The sequence below is a fragment of the Camelus ferus genome, chromosome 32, assembly GCF_009834535.1.
Source record: "Camelus ferus isolate YT-003-E chromosome 32, BCGSAC_Cfer_1.0, whole genome shotgun sequence".
In the NCBI taxonomy this organism is placed as follows: domain Eukaryota; kingdom Metazoa; phylum Chordata; class Mammalia; order Artiodactyla; family Camelidae; genus Camelus; species Camelus ferus.
Genome location: NC_045727.1, coordinates 23,468,027 through 23,481,131, shown reverse-complemented (window position 1 = coordinate 23,481,131; position 13,105 = coordinate 23,468,027). Strand labels below are relative to the sequence as shown.

Here is a 13,105-nt window from a genome sequence, read left to right as displayed (position 1 = left end):
GGATGAATTTATAAGTAAAATAAAAGTCAGTTCATCATAGATTTGATCAGCCGTAACCTACTTAGCCGCCCCTCCTCCTGCAGCCGCGGTACATGGGCTGTCCCTAAGACGAAGCAAAATGCCTGAAAACTGGTCATCGATGGTAATGGTTTTAACCTGAAGAGCTATGCAGACCAAACGGCCCATAAATATACTGGAGAATAACGCATATTTGTCTGAAATAGCGTTCTCTGAAAAACATAACACACATCTGGTTCGTTCAAGACTCGAGGGCAGAACGGCTTTCAGGTAAAATATCTCATTCTTCTGAAATGGAACAGACCGCTTGTGAAACGAGAAACAGTTTAGCGTAGAGTTATTAGCCCACCCACGCAGAGCTGTGGTCAAGCCAGTGCCCCAGGCAGCGTGGGTGCCCCGGAGTCTGATGGGGACTTGGCATCCCTGAGTCCGGCCTTTCCCTCTCCCAGGGGGTGGCGGGAAGACGTGGATCTTCCCAGGATGCTCAGATACGACCCAGAGCACACAGTGAGCATGCTGCTGCCATTTCATTCATTTGAGTCTCTCGGGTCACACTGAGATCAGTGTAGGGCTCATGTGTCGCACTTTAAACCCATGAATCTCCCTGTTCGCAAGATGACAGCAACTTCCAGCCTCGAGCCTTCATCCAGCTAGAGATGAGCAGCAGTTGGCTTCTAGAAGCTTGATTTTCATCAAGGTTATCCTCAGAGCTGTTGGGCCCCCCAGCTCCAGCCACCATCTCTCTGCACTCTGCCCGTGGAGATCTGACCTGCGTGGTCCCTCAGTATCGGCTGGGTTTGGTCGCAAGCCCCAGCAAGAGACCGGAAAGAAGGGGGAGGACGACCAGTGAGGTCATCTCAGGCTGGCTCTGTCGTGGCAGTGACAGCTGCTCCTCTGATGGCAGCCTGCCTCACACGACTCTCTTCCATTTTATGGGGACTCTCCTGTCCTTCACCCTCTGGGACCATAGGTGGTCTCAGTGATGCTGGTGTTCGCTGCAAATCCCTGCATTGTCCCAAGCATCTCCCTGCGCCCGGACGGTTGGCATTAGTCCCTCTGGAACTATACTTCCCTCCTGTCTTCCTCACTGGCGTGTCCTGGTGGAGACCCTGACTGACACACCTACTACCTACATCACTGATGTTTGGCACCCACTTAATTTACTGGCGTAGAAGAAAAGACACCCTCAGTGTCACGATCGGATACAAAAACCTGTTCATAAAAGAGAACCCACAGTTTATCTGAGGCAAACACAGATCCTCCAATTACAATCGCTATCAAAGCATAGAACTTTCTAGAACAAGGATAAGCGTGCCAGCCTCTGTCCCCAGCCTCCTCAATCTGCAAGCACAGATGTCAAACCTTAAGGAAAAAAAAAAACAGAACCTTTGCCTTGTTCTCTTAGCTCACTGAACTTACTGTTATTTTTTAAATGTCTTAGATTGCCTGCCGAAATCTAAAAATTTGAAATTTTCATCTAAAAATCCAAATTTCAGCATCCTCTTGAAACTGAAGAAACTGACCGCACTGGGGCCCTGCCCCACCCGACAGCCCTTCCTGGGACTGACAGCGGCCCCTCCCCAGCCGGCGGGCACCGTGCCCTGCAGCTTAGCTGTTCTGCAGCAGGTCCCCCACTGGCCCAAGGGCAGGCGGGAAGTGGGCTTTGCTGCCTCTGCTCCCTTAGGCTCCCGGAGGTCAGGTAACCCTCAGTCCTGCCGAATGGGCCCCTGTGTCCTGAGGCTCCAGTTCTGGTGTGTCGGTGGGGCGATGAGCCACTCCCCGTGCATGTGTGGTGTCATGAGAGTCTTCCGTGCATGTCCGTGCATGTCCTCGGTAGCCCTCCGCACCCAGATCAACACTTTTGCCTAGAATCGTATCCATTTAACAACCGCCTTCCTCTGTTCCACTTAGGTTAGGCTGATACGATTTCCCCACCGCTTCCCCGTACCTCTGTCAAATACATCCATTCGCTGTCACCGTGGACTTTGAGCCAAACCCAAAACATACACTAATCTTTAATTTATAACAATCCAGTGGTGCCTGGATGTCATTAAATCATACAGGACTAAAAGGCAGGCTTAGGTTTTAATCAATCCCAATATGCATTCAGTAAGACCCACTTAATTTCACATTTCTTCAGTGACTTGAATAAAAACTAGCCAAGGATTGTCGTTGGCTGCCAAGGGTGTCACCTTGCTTAGACCCTGTTAACAAATCGGTTGTTGGTTCCCAAATTTGATTGGAGAAAACATTTTTTATTTCAAACAGAAAAATGTATTTTACTCACTACAGAAACTTTTGCTCTGAAAATGTAATCATAGAACTGCTCATTATTTATTCTGTTATTAAAGAATTGCATTCCATTTACTTTGTAATAGTCATTTTACCCACCAAGTGAAGAAATGAAGCAGGATTACAGGAATTATAATGATTGCTCGCTCTCTCTCTATATATACTTATTGTGTGTATATATGTGTATATACATATACATACAGGTGTGTATATAGGTGTGACCATTACATATGTATGTATATTATATATAGCAATATATAACACTGATGTATCGTATAGCAGCAATATTATTTTGTGTATATACATACATATATGTATATAATATATAGCGATGTATATTTAGTACCAGTATATAATATAGTGGCGATATTACTCTGTGTTTATACACACGTATGGACAGGGTGCCCTCCACGCCAGGCACAGGCATAGCGCTGAATCTCCACTAGGAAAGACCCACATCTCCCCCAGGTGCACGTGGAGGGAGAACCCCCCAGGAGCGGCACCTTTCTTAAGCTCAAGAAATTCAACTTCGGTGGTGACACTCACCCACGTGCCTGCCTCACAAGGGGACGTTGGCTGGCAAGAGTGTTCCAGGATGGATGCAGAGGGCAGGTGACCGGCTGGGCAGCCTGAAGGGGACATGGATGGCCAGTCTCCACTTGAAGACACGATGTGGAAGATCACTGAAATGTTTGGAGGTTAGGGGACCAGCCTCGTTCTGGACTCCTCACCGCAAAATCGCTGAAAACAAAGCCATGATGTGGGGGTTTGGTTCTAAAATTGTATTCCCAATAAAACTGACACTTTCACTATATACACTTTAAAAGTAAACACACATGTACTGCGTGGGCGCACCTACACAGCATGAAAAATCTGCTCGAGATTGATTTATTTTATGAAGAAGTTGCTCTTTTTTTAAAGAACTGACTTAAGAGTCTGAACTACAGCAGTTGAGGTTGAAATACTTTAACTGGGAATGTTTTGCTCCCTGGGAAAGGGCGCGCTGAACGGCCATGCATTTTCCCAGTTGAGGGCATCACTTCTAGGCCATTAACTTGGGCCCAGTTCAAGTTCCCCAGGACGGACGGGCCCCTCCCACCCTTTCCTGGGCTGTTCGTCACTGTCTGCAGGTTTGTGGAGGAGTCAGTGATGGGGCCCGGGGCCCGGGGGACAGGGCGTTCCAAATCCCACACGGCCCTGCTTGGGGGCCCTGGTCCTCGGGGAAGCCTGTTCCTGGCAACGGTGCTGAGAAGCGGGTGGCAGCCTCCATGGCGAGATGTGCCGACTGAAATGAGTGCACAGCCTGAAAGTTGAAAGTTATGTTTTATTTGACGGGAGGACTCGAGCAGGATGACAGCCTCTCAGATCGCTCTGAGGGACTGCTCCGAAGAGGTGGGGGACGAGCTAGGATATACAGCAGTTTTACAAGAAAGACCAGGTAGTTGGAACAATAAAAGATTACTTGTTAACTAAAGAAACCAGGCATCTCAAGTTAAAGAATTTAGTGCTTTTCTGTGTATGGGAGGGAGCAAACATTTGTGCTCATTGTACTCATTCCTTTGACAAGCACCCAGCTATCTAGGGCCAGTGTCCTGCCCTTTATTGTTCTGAGCTCCCTCAGAGGGCACCACTGGGAGTGGCTGCACAGGCCGGGCTGCAGGCTGGTCTTCACTGGGGGGTGGCGGCAGCCGCTGAGGACTTGATGGCTTCAGCATTCTTTGTGTACTGATACGGCTTGCAGTATTTTTCGATCACAGATGTCAGTCCCTCCCGCCCCATGTGAGCAGCTCCCACCCCCATGCTTCCACCAGGAGGATGGGTTTCATGTGAAAAAGAGGAAAAAAACCCAGGGAATCCCTGTTCCATGAGGCTTGGTGCCAAGCAGCTGTCACTAGTCCATGGCTCGGGTTTCTGTTTGTGTCAGGAATGATGGAAAGTGGCTCCAAGAGCCATTTACAGTCCTGGGACTCTGGCATCCACAGAAGGAGGAGGCCCCCTGAGCTGCTGTGCCTGGGGGGTTTTATGACTTAATGCAGAATACTGAGAATCCCTGGAACATTGAAATAGGGTCTCACCGCAAAGGAGCCTGGGGAATGTGGTCTAGCCCCAAGGGAGGCTGGGAAATGTAGTCCAATCCCAAGGGAGGCTGGGAAATATAGTCTAGCCCCAAGGGAGGCTGGGAAATGTAGTCTAACCCCAAGGGAGGCTGGGAAATGTGGTCTAGCCATAGGACTATGGGAAAGTGAAGGGAGTTTGATGAAAATACTGTCCCTTTCTCATCCCCAAACTAAAGGTCTTGAGCTCGTGATTTCTTCTCTCCCAGCCCGTAGTTATTAGGCCCCCCTTCCGCCGACCAAGTGTCTTCCATCAGGGACTGGACCACCACACGGCCAGAAAGCCAAGTGTGGCCACGTCGCACTTTGGAGGCCAGGAAAGTTTCCCTTGTTTGCTGCCTTGCAGCTCACCCTGGGGAGAAGGTAGAACTATCAGAATTTCAGAATGAAAGGCACTCCTGTAGGACCTCAGTCTTATCAGACCCTAACATTCCTTAATGGTTTGAACAAACAGGGGAACCTGGATCAAATAATTAATTGCTTAAGTTGACGAGGGTGGTGCTAGACCTTACTGGGGAAAAAGCAGTAACGTTTTTAAAAGAGAAAATCTAACCCACCGCTGCAGATCTGGAAATAAAACCTCCTTCTTGTAATTCTCACGGTGGCTCAGTGTTTATCAGACAGCAGGACTAGCAGAAAAAGAAAAAGAAAGAAGAGTCACATTGAGAGTCGCCATCACCCAGAAATTTCATCAGCCTCTTTTGGATTGGACGATTCTGAGAACCTTCACACCAACCAGCCTGCCATTTGCGATGGGAGAGCTGCATCTAAGGTCCTGGGTTCGTAGGCTCAGAGTAAAATCGCTCGTCCTGGGACGTGTCTGTTTGTTTGCTGAGCCTTTCTGTTTCGTTCTTTGATCAGGAATGACGGGGGTTCAGGCAGCCACACACCTTGCTTCCCATCATCATGGTAGGATGGCCTGAGGCCCCAGTCCTGCTATGGTTTCCCTTCTCAGAATTCCGTCATCCTGACGCCTGGCCCACCAGAGCCCCCTTTTGGATGCATTTCAGATATGCCCTCCTCTCTTAACTTTGCCAAGAACACAGTGACGGTGTGTGGATGCACGTCACCCAAACGTCATTCACTCCAGGTCATACTGTGTTTTACAGTCTTTACCCTCAGAACCGTGTTCTAAAAAGCTCCCCAGGCTGCTCTCGGCAACTTTAATTTACTTTTTTGTGCCGGTTCCAACTGATAGAGTCTGACTCATCAATCCTGCCCCTACCTAAACAGTCCTGCCCACCCCACCCACACCCAACTCACACCCCACTACCCACCCCCATCCCCGCCCACACCCCGTCCACACCCCCGCCCCATGACTGCTCAGGCCTCTGGGTTCTTGACGCCTTAAAGCTGTTTCCAAGCAGAGAAAATACTGTTCGCAGCTACTTGTTTTGTTTTTGTTCTTTTCAATATTCTATTTGCTAAACAATTGCCAAAATGATTTTACGAAAGCCTTGAAGTTCAGCTGAACATTTTTAAGATTCTATTTATAAAACTGTTATTTTATAACCTTTTAGGAGGAAGTTTTAATACGTTAGCAAATTAAACGCCTTTAAATGTTTCAAAATACATTAATAAATTTAACATATCTGGCTTCTTTTTAAGCAATGTATATGCCTCATTAGCATGGAAGGCTCTCTTAAATACTTAAACAGCCCCAGCAACTCTAATAAATAAACGTACAGAGGACCCTCAAGTTCTCTTAAACATTCCAATCTTGTTTATACTTAGGTAAATTATTGTACAATTGTCAACTTTAAATCGCAAACTAAAATTAATTGCTGGGGAGGGGGTGAGTATAGCTCAGTGGCAGAGCGCATGTTTAGCACGCAAGAGGTCCTGGGTTCAGTCCCCAGTGCCTCCATTAAAACAAACAGAAAACAGAAAAACTTTTAAAAATTAATTGGTAAATTCTCTGTATTAGCTGGAATCACAAGTCTAATCTCTTAATTAATGTGACAAATTATCTTTAATATTATAAGCACTTTACATACAAAATATTCCCCAACAATATTTAAGCTTAACACAAAAATATTAATAAACAGGCCTGAATTACATCAGCATCCCTTTTTTCATTATTAACCTGTCTGGATTTTAGACTCACTAAGGAAATAATTTTACCCTTTCCAGCAAATTGAGGTTACGGACTAAACAAATTGAGTTTTATCTCCTAATAATTAGTATGTTCTTCTCAGTGGGCTGACATTGCTCGTGGACAAAAAATTTTTTTGACCAGAACAGGTGATCTGGAGCCTCCAAGCAGCCAGGTGACGGTTCTTCCCACCCGGACAACCCCATTCATCTGTTAGCGAATTCCAACTTGAGTCTGAACCCTGCCTTCCAGGTTTCTTCACCCCTGACCAGATTCAGCCGATCTACTGACTTGTTTCTTCTGTTCTGAACTCTCGCCATGTTCCTCCTGCCTCGGCAAGGCCAGTGTGCCTTCCGATACCGGCATGACTTCCATGTGGACTTGCCGTTTCTCCCACGCTTAGCTTACGGGCTCCTTGCATGCCTGGCGTGTTCCCAAAGGCAGGTGCGTCTGGGGCTTCGTCCGCCCACCCCCACCTCCCCACGCTCTCATGAAGACCTCCAGGGTCCTCCTTTCAAACCCTCACTTGTTATTCCTCTGTGGCGGCACCACCTCGTGATGGGAGGGCTGTCCAAAGATTCGCGGATCTTTTTAAAACATCTCCACAGCTTCCACTGACCCAGTTGTGATCACCTTTAGCCAGAACAAAATAAAAATGGCAATGACAGCAATTGTGGTTTATTGAACTGCTATTCAACAGAGAAAAGCTGACACAAAAGGGAGAATGTGTATAATGTCTTACTTGTTTTAATAAGTAGTGGGTGATTGTACGCAGACATTTCATTTCTACTATTAATTGCACAGCTATATTCCTTTTTTTAAATTATTTTTTTAACGGAGATACTGGGGTTGGGACCCAGGACCGCGTGCACGCTAAGCGTGAGCTCTACCACTGAGCTCTACCCTCCCCCTGCCCCACCCTGTATACCTATATTCTCAAAGATTGGAAATAATGATGAAATGAACTCATTCCACTGAGCGGAAGTTTAAGAATGAGTTGGAGTCTGAAGTACTAAATCGTAAGGGCTTAAGACTACTGGTTATAAGCGAGTCACTAAGGTCAACCAGGGTCTTGAGATTTCAGTCATTGCGCGAATATCTGCCAGTTTCATTTCTACTGTTTAATTTTGAATTCTGAAATGATTGCAGATTTTACAGGAAATACAGAGAAGGGACACGTGCCCATCACCCTGTGGCTTCATTTGGCGTCGAGACAATCGAAGACCTGGACGTTGAGGTGGGAGTGGCACACAGACCTCCTTAGATCCGCTTCTGCGTCACACTGTGTGTCCCAGCAGCACAGGTTCCCAGTTCTCACCACTGAGGGTGCTCCTTACTGCCCATCCTACCCCACTCCCTGGAGTTCCTGCCCACCCCAGCCTCCCTCCCCTTCCCTTGAATCCATGTCTGGTACTAACCTGCGCCTCCAGCCTGCACTCTGCGCTGTCGGGAGGCCTTTGTGGGTCTGCTTGTCCCAGCACAGTCTCCCCCACACCCTAACTATGGGGTAAGGACCAGGTTGGATCCTGCTCATCTCTGAGCCCCCATCTGCTGCGGCATCGAACACGTGTCCCATAGATCCATGTCTGTTATGAAGAGGGGTCACCGGGGTCTCAGAGGAACCCGTGCAAATCAAAATGTCCCCCTTAAGAAACCTCAAAAGTAGTAGCAGCATCAACTGGATACAGAGCACCAGGATGGAAAATTGTGTTCTTGGATAAAATCTCCCATAAACAGCTAGCCCTTCAGCACATCGTGTGATGAGGTCAAAAAAGCTACCAGGAAAAAGGGAAAACAACTTTACATTTACAAAAAAAACCCAAACCAACAAACAAAAAAATATGTTTTCACACACAAGGGGGTGCCACGTTTAGGATTCAGAACTGATTCCTGCAAATTAGATGAGGTTCTTTTAAGACGTGATTAGTTATCCACACCAAGGCTATTTCCTCTCTAGCCCCCTAGACATTTAAAACGATATTTTTGACACGTAGAAAAAATATGTCCCACACTTTACTTCCAAATAGGCAAAATATCAACTTGAAAGAAATCGTTTGTTTGCACAACCCAAGGGGAACAAAGAACAGGGGTGAGGAAGCTGTGAAGACAGAAGTTCCATCTGGTGGGGAAATGTTACCTGTTGTTTCGTTGCTTAAACAAAGCAAAGAAGAAAGAAGAAAAGCACAGAGGAAGAAAGGAGGGAGGGAGGGGAGGAGGGAAGAAAATTCTATGGGAATACTAAGGGAATATTTTATTGCCTTTCCCAGGGAGCGAAGATAAAGTGGAAGAATGGCTTTCCCCTGGGCGTAGTGATTACATGGAGCTCGTTGTCTTTAATCGATGCCACTAAAATTAGAAATAGACTCAGGCGGAGTTTAGATAAATATGTTTAAATTACTTTCAATGAATACTTTAAAGGTATTTCATAAAATCTTCTGGAATACCTTTTGTCTGAAGGATGTCGTGCTGGAAATCCTACCGCAGCCTTCCTCTGGGGCTGCGTCTGTGACTCTAGCATTGCGTAGTCAGTGTCCTGAATTGAACAGTGTCCGCCAAAACATTCCTGTCACCGGTAACGTCAGAATGCGACCTTGTTTGGAAATAGGGTCTTCGCAGGTGCGATGAGTAAACACGAGGTCATGCTGGATCCAGGTGGGTCACAGAGACAGTAACCGGTGTCCTTATAGGAAGAGAAGACACACAGAGATACGGACCTGGGGACGGGGGATCATGTGACGATGGAGGCAGATACTGAAGTGGGATGTGGCCACAAACCAAGGAACACCAGGGCCACCAGAAGCTGGAAGAAACAGGAAGGATTCTTTTCTAGAACCTTCCGAGGGAGCATGGCCTCCCAATGTCTTGATTGCAAACATCCAGCCCCCAGCACCAGAAGAAATAAATCGATGCTGTTGGAAGCCGCCCCGACGGAGGTAATGTGTTACAGCAGCCTATGGAGTGCATGTCATCAGACCACAGATGTTTCTGGAGGAGTCAAGGCCAGGCTAGAACGTCTTAAGTGGGGACGTCAGGTGTCAGGTCAGGTGGTAGCCAAAGGTTAAGGACACTTGGGGGAGATAAGTTCTTTCTTCACTAAGGATCCGGGGGAAATTGCCCTCCTTCTGCGCAGGGAAAACACGATCCAGGGCGGCATGTGTGTTTTCAGCACAGGTCCTTCTTAAACCCTCTGTCTCCTGACTCTGCCCTCACGTGTGTAGAAGACAGACGGGGGGTGGGAGCGGGGCTCTGCAAAGCCGGGCTTCCCTCTGAGTTGCCCCTGACCATCCTCCCATCCAGGAAAGCTCGGAGCCATGCAGCGTGATGCTTCCTGGGAGGGGTGGCCCCCGCTCTCCCAGCGGGAGCCTCAGAGGCTGGAAACAGCCACAGCCGTTCTCCCTGGATGTGGGGAGGCCTCGGTGAGACGATGGCTCGAGGTGTGGATGGACCAAGTAGTACGCGGGTGGGAAGACTGCCAAATCAGGAGGTGAGAGAGCTGGGGGCCAAATCAAAGTCTCCCACGGGAAGCCAAAACAGAAACCAAAACACCAATTAAGGAGAAAGGTACTGTGTTGCTTTCCAAAGCTGCTGTAACAATGGTGGCTTAGAACAGTAGAAATTTATTCTCTCAAGGTTTTGGAGGCTAGAAGGACAGAATCAAGGCGTGTGCAGGGCCGGGCTCCCTCTGAAGGCGCTGGGGAAGGGCTGTGTCCCAGGCCACCCTCCTGGTTTCTAAAGCCTTCGCTTGTAGCAGCAGAAACTCAATATTCCCCTGGCCTTCCTCCTGCGGGCATATCCGTCTTGACACCCAAGCTTCCTTTTTTATAAGGACACCTGTCATAGTGGACCAGCCCACCCTAATGACCTCACCTTACCTTGACCATCTCCAGGGACCCTATTTCCAAACAAGGTCGCAATCAGAGGTGCAGGGGGCACCTTTCTGGGTCACACAAGTCAACCTCCAACAGGTCCTAAACTCTACGAGACATAGATATATATATATATATATATATATATATATATATATATATATATATATATATTTCTTTTTTTTTCCTGCAAAGATTTCTCTCTCATCTTAAACATACAGCTTCAGGGCATGCAGCTCAGTTACTTAAATCAAGGATTATGCTAATTGAAAATTTGCAAGTTAGGAACATTCTGAAAATTCTTAACGGTGGGGAATGAGAAGCCCTGATGGAGTTGAAACGTTTCAGCCGTTAAGGCCACCATTTGATTCACATGGCCTCGGGCGAATCAGTCAACCTCTCTGACCCTCCCTCCCTTGTCTGCCAAATGGGAATAACAGGTCGGGTTCTTGAAGTTGCTGGGAAGATTAAATGGGATGACATGTTACAGAAGGTCTGCGACGCGGCCCATGTCTGTAAAATATCCCTGCTGTTGCCAATATTATTAATAACATGGCCCTAATGATATTATCACTATTGCTAATAATAATAGAAAGAAATACGGTGAAGGGCTGCGTGGTTCAGCTGGAGGCACCGCGCGCCCCCTGGTGGCAGCACACGACAGCGCGGGTTTTGGTTCTTTCCCAGGAGAACGGGCTGCATCATGGCTTCATCTCCAATTATCAACTGAAAAAAACGAGAACCGATTGTCATTGAAATTCACAATTGAAAGTATTAAAGGGGAGGTCTTGATGCTCCGACTGGGTGCTGCTCGGCATACGTCAAGGAGAGGGTGTGCCATATCTTCCCCCAAACCACCTGTCCACGTCCTGGTTCCCACGGATGGAACCTGGAAGGGTTAACCTTAGTCTGAATGCACTGCCTTTTCTTATGTATCGGGCCTGGCGGTGAGGTAAATGTTTAATAAATATTTGTGGCGTGAAATAAGGAAGAATTTACTATTAATAATATCAATACCTGATATTTATTGAGCCCACTTCTCCTCTCAATGGATTATCTCAGGTGTCCCGGGGGCTGTGACATGTTAAAGAAAGTCCGTGCCCGGAATATCCGTAGGAGCAAAGAACTCGGACTAAGTCATGACTCAGTAGAAGTTAACTTCAAAGTGGGCTGACCATGTGCATTTCCAACCTTTACAAATGCTGAATGACTGCATCGCAAAGCGGATTCCCGTTAAGCAGAGCCAGCGGGGCAATGATGCCAAAGAATTTATCACGATAATTGAGGAGCGAAGCTTATAACCCACGCAGGACACGTACATTCCCCAGGTGGATCTGAGATCCCACCCACACCCTGGCCACAGGTAGGTCACTGAGCTCAGAGCGCCTTCTGGACCACAGACCCGGGCTGCATCCTGAGCTGAGGGCTGGAAGATTTGGTTGAATTCACTGGGCTTTTTTTTCTGTGAGTCAGGAAGGGATACCTGCCTGTGTCATCAAGATGTGCACCTAAATTTTAAATGAACGGATTTACAGTATCATCCAAATAAATGAAACCCATGGGATCTAAGAACATAACCTTTAGGGTTCTGACTGGGGCTGAGTTAAACTGGAATCAGACCTCTGGATTCCCAGAGGGGCAGCGGCCACACCGCAGCAGGGAACCATGGGGGAAGAAGCTTAACAGGTGTGTGAGCCCCAGTTTCCCTGGCGTCACGCTGGCACCTGCAGATGTGACCCCTAAGCTGAAGTTATGAGCAACTTACTACAAAGGAGAGCGGCTGAGCAAGAAAGGAACCCACAGACAGAAGAGTAGAGTCAAGAGACTGAGGGCAAAACACCAGAATGGGCCAACGAAGACCTTTGTGAGTTTTAACAGTATTCATTAGCAATTTCCACTTCTTAAAACTGAGACCCAACGAATACATAATCTCCTTTAATTCTCTCCCGCCAAAATAAGTCCTGCTGCCCCTGCAATTGTCTGCATAAATAAATCTTTCCTTGCATGTGTACTCCTGAACAGTTTGGATATAATATAAATAATTATAAAACCCATCACTAAGTCAAAAACATATTCTAAGCGAGACCCCCAGGTCCAAAGACCATTTGCCAGAGATCATTCTGAATCCCATCCAAGGGCCAGAGATATAACACGTGAGAAGGCCAGGGGCTGGTTGAAAATTGATGTGGTCACAACAGGGTAATAAGTGAATGGGAATTTGGATCCTTCACCTGAGGTTTAATTTGATGTATTCCTTGTACCAAGGAAGCAAGAGCTGAGCGCTTCCGAGTTCAAGGCTCTCAAGGAAGCCGCCCAGGACCTGGAGGAAGGGCCTGACCCTGTTTCACCTGTGAAGCAGACCAGGACTCAGCCTTTCCTTTGAACAGATCTGGGAATAATGTAGCTTTCAAAGTGTCACGTCCCTCCTGCCCTTGTGGGAAACAGCACGCGTCTGTGTCCCGCCCTCTGCCCCTCAGCCGGCTTTCTTTGCTTCTGCTCCCGGTCCTGGCAGTTCGGGTGGGGCGGCCTGCTCGGAGACCCCAGGGCCCCCATCCATCACCGTCCTGCTGGGCATCCTTGCTTTTTACAGCAGCCAACGCATCCAAAATCTTTGGCACTTCCGGCAGCTCCCGCGGAGTCTGGAAGCGCACCCGGACCCTGAAAGAAGCTCCTCCCCACCCCAGCAGATGAGCTTTGCTCCCAGAAAAGGCCCAGGAGGG

At 47.8% G+C, this 13,105-nt stretch overlaps 1 long non-coding RNA gene across 1 annotated transcript in view; it reads left to right on the top strand.

Annotated features, from left to right (window-relative positions):
- The window catches only part of LOC116660875, a 31,329-nt gene extending 28,072 nt beyond the window's left edge, over positions 1 to 3,257 (top strand). The window contains exons 2-3 of the long non-coding RNA XR_004316516.1: positions 518 to 525; positions 3,246 to 3,257. This is a non-coding gene — a long non-coding RNA (uncharacterized LOC116660875). The remainder of the gene's footprint in view (positions 1 to 517; positions 526 to 3,245) is intronic.
- Positions 3,258 to 13,105: the final 9,848 nt, after the last annotated feature.